At 39.7% G+C, this 8,960-nt stretch overlaps 1 protein-coding gene across 1 annotated transcript in view; it reads right to left on the reverse strand.

Moving 5' to 3' along the window:
- The window catches only part of LOC143288523 (uncharacterized), a 55,835-nt gene extending 51,625 nt beyond the window's left edge, over window positions 1-4,210 (reverse strand). The window contains exon 1 of the mRNA XM_076597118.1: window positions 4,051-4,210. The gene's annotated coding sequence lies outside the window, so the exon portion shown is untranslated. The remainder of the gene's footprint in view (window positions 1-4,050) is intronic.
- Window positions 4,211-8,960: the final 4,750 nt, after the last annotated feature.

Below are 8,960 nucleotides of genomic sequence, written 5' to 3' on the forward strand. Positions count from 1 at the left end.
ATGAAGATGCTGTTGTTGGAATGTTCGACGATGGAGGTGACGAAATTTCGGACTCTGATTCTGACTATATTCTTGACAAAAACGATGACGAAGTGGCAGACACTGACGATGATGAAGGCGGAATGACAGGTCAGTGAAACTCGACACCAACACATGCGCCTGCTGCAGTGGCTGATCCTCCAACTAATGGAGAAGAACCCGAGGAGATGGAAATAGATCAGGACAATCTGTTTGATGATCATATAGATCCAGATTATATGTATGACTGGAGTAGAAATTTGGCCAATTTTCCACTCAACCCACCCTTCGGTTTGACACCAGGATTTCAGGGCCCCCTCAAATTGCCACCTTGGGAGGACTGCAAACAGGAGGAGTTTGTATTATACTCCATGTTTGGTGTCATATACTTACCATGTCAAACTGATGCAAACTAGGCCTATTGGTTTGCTCTGCTTGGCCAAATTTCGCGCGGCTAACAGTGAAAAGACGGGCCCACCGCTCTCAGCCAATTAAACGCCTCTAAAAACTATAAGCGCTTAATCATTCCTTTGGCCAAGGCTCTACACGCCATCTTGTCAGGTTTACGCTCTGTCTCGTCTTACGCTTTTTTTCGGCTGTTCAGCGTATCCTTTTGGCCTTATTTTGTTGCATGCGGCTTGTGTTTATTGTATTCTTACATTCTGTGTACTCGATTCGACTCGGCACCCTCGATTCGTTCGATTTTTTCTGCCTCTAAGTCGATCCTGTCTTTCCTTTCTCTGTTGGGGGTCGGATTTTCGCGGTGCCTAAGCGCAATTGATTTTTACAGTCTCTTCATTGATAAAAGTATACTAAAACACATGAAAACAGAGACAAACCGTTATGCTGCAAAAAATATCCAGCAGGTACAGCAAAGAGAAGAACTTTCCCCAAGGTCACAATTCAACATATGGAAGCCTGTGACACTGGATGAAATCAGAAAATTTCTGGCTATCCTCATCCACATGGGGATAGTAAAGAAACCAAGGATAGTGGACTACTGGTACCCTAATCCAGTTATGAAGACTGGATTTGCCTCCAAGCTGTTGAAACGCGACAGGTTCAGAGCCATCCTGTCGTTCTTCCACCTGAACGACAACTCTACATTCCTGGAGCGAAACCATCCTGACCATGATCCACTCCACAAGCTGAGACCATTGATTGACCACCTTGTGCATGTAAGTTATTTTCTTTTTTGTGTGTTTGTTTTGAATGTGTGTGTGTGTGTGTGTGTGTGTGTGTGTGTGTGTGTGTGTGTGTGTGCATGCCTGTGTGTGTGTGTGTGTGTGTGTGTGTGTGTGTGTGTGTGTGTGTGTGTGTGTGTGTGTGTGTGTGTGTGTGTGTGTATTTATTCTTCCCCACTTGTTAAATATCAGTTCAAATGATAGCAAATGTTAGTAGATAGTGGTAGTATTAGCTGAAGTAGTGGGGATGGTTTGCTGTATCATACATATTGTGATTATCCACAACAGTAAAAACTGTTTGCATGTTTCAGCTCTTCAAGACTGTGTACATCCCGGAGCAGAATATTTGCATCGACGAGGCCCTTTGCCCCTGGAGAGGCTGGTCATCTTTCCAGGTCTACATGAAGGACAAGCTGGTAAAGTGGGGCATCAAGCTCTATGAGCTGTGTGAGAGCTCCTCGGGGTATGTGTGGAACCTTGAGGTTTACTGCCACAAGCCGGGTCTCAGCAACCGCCCCCATGATGTTGTCTTCGACCAAATGCAAGACTGCGGCTATGTCCTTTATGTGGACAACTACTACTGCTCGCCCACCTTGGCCCACAGTCTCACTGCTGTCAACACTGGATGTGTAGGCACTGTGTGGGCTAACCGGGTGGGCATGCCAAAGGATTTGGTGACCGGAGCCTTCGCCCGCGTCCAGATGGACTACAGGAGACTGAATCAGGTGATGGTCATTCGGTGGAAGGACAAGACGGATGTGCATATGATAACAACTCAGCACATCCCTGAAATGACCACAGTGAGATCACGGTCAGAACACAAAAGAAAACCCACGGCTGTTGTTGACTACATTGGCGATATGGCTGGTGTTGACCGCAGTGACCAGATGATCTCATACATGCCTATGCACCGGAAGACCACCGGAAGACCATCAAATGGTGGAAGAAGTTGGCCTTCCACCTTTTGACCCTCACAATGATCCAGTCTCACTGCCTGTACAACAAGCTGCAGAGGAGTCTGGGGAAAAAACCGCTGACACTGGAACAATTTGCCATTTCAGTATGCTACGACCTCGCCAGTCTTCCAGTTGGGGATGGTGAGGAGCGGAATCGTGCTGCTGCCCCGGTCAACGAGGAAGTCAACTGCCTCGACTGCAAGCACTAACACTTTATGGAAAACACAGGCTGCAAGCACTATGTTGTGTGCTACGCCAAGGAGAAGGCAAGAGGAGCCACCAGAGAGCACCTGAAGAACAGGGTGCAGCGCACCAAGTTTCAGTGTAGACAGTGCCAGAAAGCCCTATGTGCTGTGCCCTGTTTTGAAATCTACCACACCAAACAAGACTTCAGCAAGTAACAGTGTCACTGAAGTGTCTACAGTGTGTGCATTGTGTAAAAAAGAGTGTATGTGTGGTGTTTTTTCCAATGAGTGTACAGTCCTGCAAATGTTTTCCAGTGTGTTTTTCAAGACTGCAAGCAGCAATCAGTTTTTTGTGTGTTTTTTTTCCAATATATTCTCATCAAATCTCTTTCTTTTTTTTATACAGGATGCATAAATAGTATCATAAGCACATCAAACCAAGAGTACAGGAGTGTGACTGAACCAGTGTAGGAGGATTCAGAGCATGAAGAAGTGGATTACCTGTGTTCAAAAATTTTTTTTGGTTTTCCTGCCAATGTGTATCATATTGGATTACCTATATCATCAAAAACATGTGGTTCCTTCACCTAAGGTAAGCATTTTTAGTAAATTCATTGTTATATCTGTCCACTGGTATGTGTTTTATGTATGATTTTTTGTGATTTTTTAAAAACTGCTTAAAATAGTGCGATTTGAAAGGGAAACCCGGCCATTTTGACTGAGGGTAGAGTGAGTTAAAAAGGCATTTCTTCTTATTAAAATCAAAGAAAAGTGCAAGTACACAAAGCACACTGAGTTTCCCCCTAGGCTGTTGCCTGTTGTAGTTGACGTCTTAAGTTGTGCACACATGTTCCTTTTTCTATAATAAAAAAAAAAGAAAATAATAATAATAATAACTCATCACAAGTACTTTAATTCTTGTGATCATCATCCACTGAGAGGTTTATTCTGAGCTCCTCAATGAAACTGGTGTCTGACAGACAATCATCATACTCAACTGTCACCTGACTGACGAGTGTCAATACTGACATCAGTGACAATAATCGAACCATAAGTCGACTGAGGAACACTAACAGCAGTGACAGATGTGGTCGGTGAATGATCAGTCTACAATGCCATTTCAGTTTACATTCACAATAAATGATGGTTAAAAATTAATATTTCCTAAAGTGTTAATAAACTGTGAAATCAGAAATTTGGAACATGGGCGCCGCCATCTTCTGAATTGGGTTTCTAAAAATAGGACATGGCCTTGACTTGCTACAAAGAGACCGGGACACGTGTAGAAACTGAACTGCACGCATCTGCATAAAACCTTTATAAATCGGTTGCAAGTACATTAATTAACAAGTATTATATCTAAACTCACTGCATAAATGCTTTGGAAAAAATTGGACTGCAAAGATTACTTGTCAAAACTGAAAACAACGAAATGATATTAACATGATGCAAACTCCCAAACAGCACATGCTTCAATGTCAAATGCCGACATTTAACGAACAAGAAAACTCAAATAAAGAAGGTAGAAACTATGAAAGCTCGAACAATTTTCTAAAACCAACCATTTAAGATTCCAGTAAATAATCTAAAAGCATTTTAAAACATCACATATAATGTGGCTGGGATCCAGTCAACACAGTACAACTACAAGTGGATCGTATCATGGCGGGTGAATTCGCAACGTGAGAAACAAATTTCACATCATACCTTCTTTCTTGATTTTGCAATGAATACAAACGGTGACTCCGGGGTTCCTACTATTGTCACCGCCTTCAAATATGTTATAACATTTGAATTTCAGTCTCTCCGCTTTACAAAGAAATGTAGTACACTCTGACTGCTCCCACTTCCAACCTATACACAGACACTCCACGGACCAACTCTGTCACATGGGAGATCCATCCAACATGGCAACCGATTTTTCGACAAACATGATATTTGATTTAGACTGTGGCGAAATCTTCCTTTTCTATATACAGAAATAAAAACAATCAGTATACATGAAAATATATTAAAGTTATTTACTTGACGAAGTATTTTCCGACTTCTCGTGCTGGAGAACAAAGCCGAGTCAGCGGGCGTTGGTTGAAGGGTCAAAGGTCAAGGTTGGTAGTACACTTGATGAAAGATGTTTTAAAAAACCATCGCAGCAGTACTTTTTCTTCTCCCAGCGTTGCGTGTTTTGAGTTATTACAGGTCCAAGTATTTGCGGAACAAATAAGGACAACTATATGTAATCTGTGTGTAAACATTCACGACGACAGTCTTCGCAATCGATCGCAAGCCATTTATGGTGCAGTCGCTGCGCCAGGAGTGTAAGCTTCTCGGAAATCTGGGAACAATAACGGTACACGAGTACCGAACCCATTCAGACAGAAGTGCACGCGCGATCACAACATCAAAACAACGGAGGATTTGACAGGCTGTTTTGTGCATTGCTACTGAATTCATTTTTCTATGGAGCTGTTGCAACAATCTTTCGGGGCAAACATCAATGATGGGCGTACCTAATACTTATGTATTAAATCGACAAACTGAACACGAAGATACATTATGTGATCTTTTTCATAAAAACGATACAAAATTATCAGGCATGTTTTCATCGTTGTCGAAAAGCTCGATGACATTTAGTTTGAGAGACAACAGGCCTACTTGCTAAATGTGTATGTTAGTTGCAGCTGGTACATCATATCATATCAATATCAAGGCGTGCAGGCCTGACAAGGCCTCTTGCCCGTTTGAAGTGGGGAAGAAAAAGAGAGACCCCGCATAGTGCATTTTTCAGCATTAAGTGCGCAATGCTTGAAAAGTCAAGAAATATCTAGATGAGTTTTGTATTTAAAATTCTGTAAATGAATGTCAAGATAATTTTTTAATGTATTTACTGTTCCTGTGGAAACAACGTCTTGTGACAAATTATTCCAAACATTTGTCACTCTGTTAGCAAAGAAATGTGCAAATCAAGAAGTTTTTACTGAAACTTTTAACAGTTTATAGGAATGGCCTCTTGTACTTGTAGCAGTGTTCTCATTCAATGTAAACAAAGAGTTTATAGTTCTGCTGTCATATAATCCATGAGTCATTTTATACATCTCTATTAAATCACCACATAGTCTTCTATATTCTAAACTAGGTAACTGAGGTGCTTGCAACCTATTTTCATAGTCCATATCAGCAAAGCCAGTGATTCTTTTAGTAAATCTTTGTTGAACATTTTCAATACTGTCTATATGCTTCACTAAGCCTGTATTCCAAACAACATTCCCATATTCTAAGACTGGCCTGACTAATGACTTAAATAATGGCACCATAATGTTCTTTCTTTTACACTGTATATTCCCAACTAACATTCCAGTCAATCTATTGGCTTTTTTAATGGTTTCATTAACATGAACATCAAAAGAGAGATCAGAGTCAACAATGACTCCAAGATATCTCTCCGATGAAGTCTCCAAGGAGACGTCAGAGCACCGGTATGAACTGATATAAGCTTTGACCTTTAACTTTTGTAACATACCACATCTGCAGGGTGGGAAGGAGGTACATGTTTACCAACACATGTAACCAACACTCTGAGAGCCTAAACCATATGCTACAGAAGAGTGAAGGAAATCAAAGCAGAGGTACAATGAAAGCAAATACAATTTAGGATGCAAAAATTTGATCAGTGATGCTCAGTAATAGAAAATTAACTGACAAAAATCAGATGTCAATCATGATGGAGACAGAGAGAAAAGGCAGACAGATAAACTAACAAAAGAGAAATGAAATGAAAATAACAAGAACATGGCCTCATTTGGCAGCAATTTCACACCCGGCTTGGTTCACACACACACACACATGCACACACACATATTAAGTACTCTCATTGCTACGCACATTTCCATTCCTAGAGGTCTCATTCAGCAAACTGAAAGATGCTTTGTTTGTGTTTTTTTAATGGAAGAGTTTGATTTTCCTCAGTGAAGTAAATTGCATGACTGGAAGAAAGAACCCAAATTTTCACAACTTTTCTGAAGCCACCAAAGATGTGGATACAGGATCTTCAGTTCCAGAAGGGTCCATCATGCTGCACTGATGGAATGGGGAAAGTCTGTGCCACTGCAGACCTGTTTTTACAAATGGAATAGATCTGACATGGCGAACAATACTGGAACAATGGCAGGACTATGAAAGAATAATGATTTCTCTCTACTTGTCTCTTTTGCACATACGACTGTCAATCCAGAACAGAAACAAGATATGTAAAAAAAAAATAATAATAATAATTAAGACTTGGAGATTCAGAGAGAAGATGAACAGAAATATGCTGGCACATGTAAAAGTAGATAGTCAATATGACCTTATTTTGATGGACTCCCACCACGTACTTTAGCCTGAGCTGCAGACGAGTTAGCAGAACCAACTGATCGTTTAGATATTTAGAGTGCGTCCGAAAATTTAGAAGGCACTGGATGATTAGAAGATGGCCTCTATTGGGCCAGGGAATTTAGATTAAAATTTGCGTTACGTCAAAATGTCTGCAACAAAACCGTTCTTTTAACGATAGAATAAATCATACTAATCATACTGATATAAAGTTGACCACTATAGGGGGGCGGGAACATAAGTAGATTTTGATTTTTAATGTCCAGAATCGAATATTTTTATTACTTCTGCCTGTGTGAGAACGCCTTACAAAGAGTCGCAAGACAAGCACAGGCGAATGTTACGCAAGCGCGGTATAAGGGGTAGCCAGAGGAAAGCGTTCAGCGCGGTACAGTACATGTGACTGACTGCTGCCGCGTTGATGCTGGTCTGTGAGCAGGTCACTGCGGCAGACAACTGATTCTGAACAGTAAGCTAGGAACAGAGCTCTTTGGGGTCAAAAGGAAAGAAACATTTTCAATTTCATGGTTTTTTTTATACTTAAGTGGTAGAAGACGCAAATCCGCTTTTATGAATGTTTTCCAGTTTCCTACCATTCATGACATATAAAGAATGAAATCGGTATTATACCGACTGCAAAGGTGAATTTACGAAGGCAGCACGGGATCATTTAGTTCGTAAGTACAATTTTGTTGATATTTTACGCAATGCACAACTTGGACCGGATATACTCCATGCTCCGCTTATTAACGTGTAGAATATAAATAAATATGTGTTAACCCAGGTCGGTTTCAGTGAACATTATCGGTGCTCTGTCCATACAATAAATTGGGAAAGTATAGAGGGCAGATGATGGCAAAATTGAACATCATGTCTTGATGTGAAAAGAATGGTATGAAATACATATTTTTCTTTGGAAATGAAGTGGTATTTGCAAATGTGACCCACAAACCCTGGCGCAGTAGACGTTGATTTAGCGTGGGATATAAATAATAATCATAATGATAACAATGGATCATAAATTTTATTAATAATTATGTAAAACTTTGTTGTAACACATGTAACATTGAATCCAAGTTACCTAAACTAACTTTCCCGACGCAAATGTTTGAATTACTGGATTTATAATAATGATAGTAATGAATCTATCATGCAATCCTTAGCCAGTGCAGTGCATTCAAACAAAGCCTGTGCAAAATTATGTATTTCATTAATGATTACCTAAAACCTTATGACATATGTAACATGGAACCCAAAATACCTAAACTAACTTCCCCACCCTGGATGATTTTATTTTTCAGAAACAGTACAGGCACTCCATTTTCACATCAATTTTCCCCAGTGTTTAACTGTTTAAAGTACTACCGTTCATCTTATTATGAAATGGGAATTGTATTACTTATATCACTTGACAAGAGTTTTCCTCTTTATCTGAAGAATTGTGATCAAAACACCGAATTCTTTGTATCTTTCTATCCGGTCAATCAACAGAAAACTGATTAGCGTTATCCTCACAGTGAACAAATATGTAGGATTGCTGAAAAACAAAATGTAATAAAAGTAAGACTTTGAGAAAAAACAAAACCAAACAACAACAACAATAACAACAACAAACAACAACTAAAAATAAGGAATTTTATTATCTGTGTAAAGCAAAACCAAACTACATGTGTTCCGTGTCCGAATGTGACACCTGACTTCATCTCAAGCACAACTAAACGTGAAATGCTTCAAACTTAATTAATTTTAAGAGTCATTCACAGTCAATATATACTTTGGTTTTTCAGAACTTGTGTGATGTAAAATGTGGTTGTTCTAATAAAATTTTGCAAAACAATAAGCGTGTAGGACTGACATTTTTCGGATACAGCAAATTTTTTCGTTCCACACTTCGTCTGTCTTGTGAACTGATAAACTGCATCATTTCGTGGTAACACTTCACCAGACAGCAAAAGCCAAAATCAAGGTAATTTAAGGGGGTGATTTTCTACTTTGAACTTTGTTGTTTGGAACTTTTGATGCAACAAGTCTTCAACTGAAAACTGTCTTACTGAACTACACGCGTTGACTTGGTTCGAAATCTTACGCCAGTATCCGTATATTACCACATCTCGCCATGTGTCAGAAACAGTGATTGTGTCTAAACTTAATCGGATCAGAGATAAATGTACAAACAAACCATAACAACGACGAAATTAACATACACAGTTTTTTTGTTTGTTTGTTTTTTAATATAGCAACCACGGGGT

The sequence above is a fragment of the Babylonia areolata genome, chromosome 1 (genome assembly GCF_041734735.1).
Source record: "Babylonia areolata isolate BAREFJ2019XMU chromosome 1, ASM4173473v1, whole genome shotgun sequence".
NCBI classification, from domain to species: Eukaryota; Metazoa; Mollusca; class Gastropoda; order Neogastropoda; family Buccinidae; genus Babylonia; species Babylonia areolata.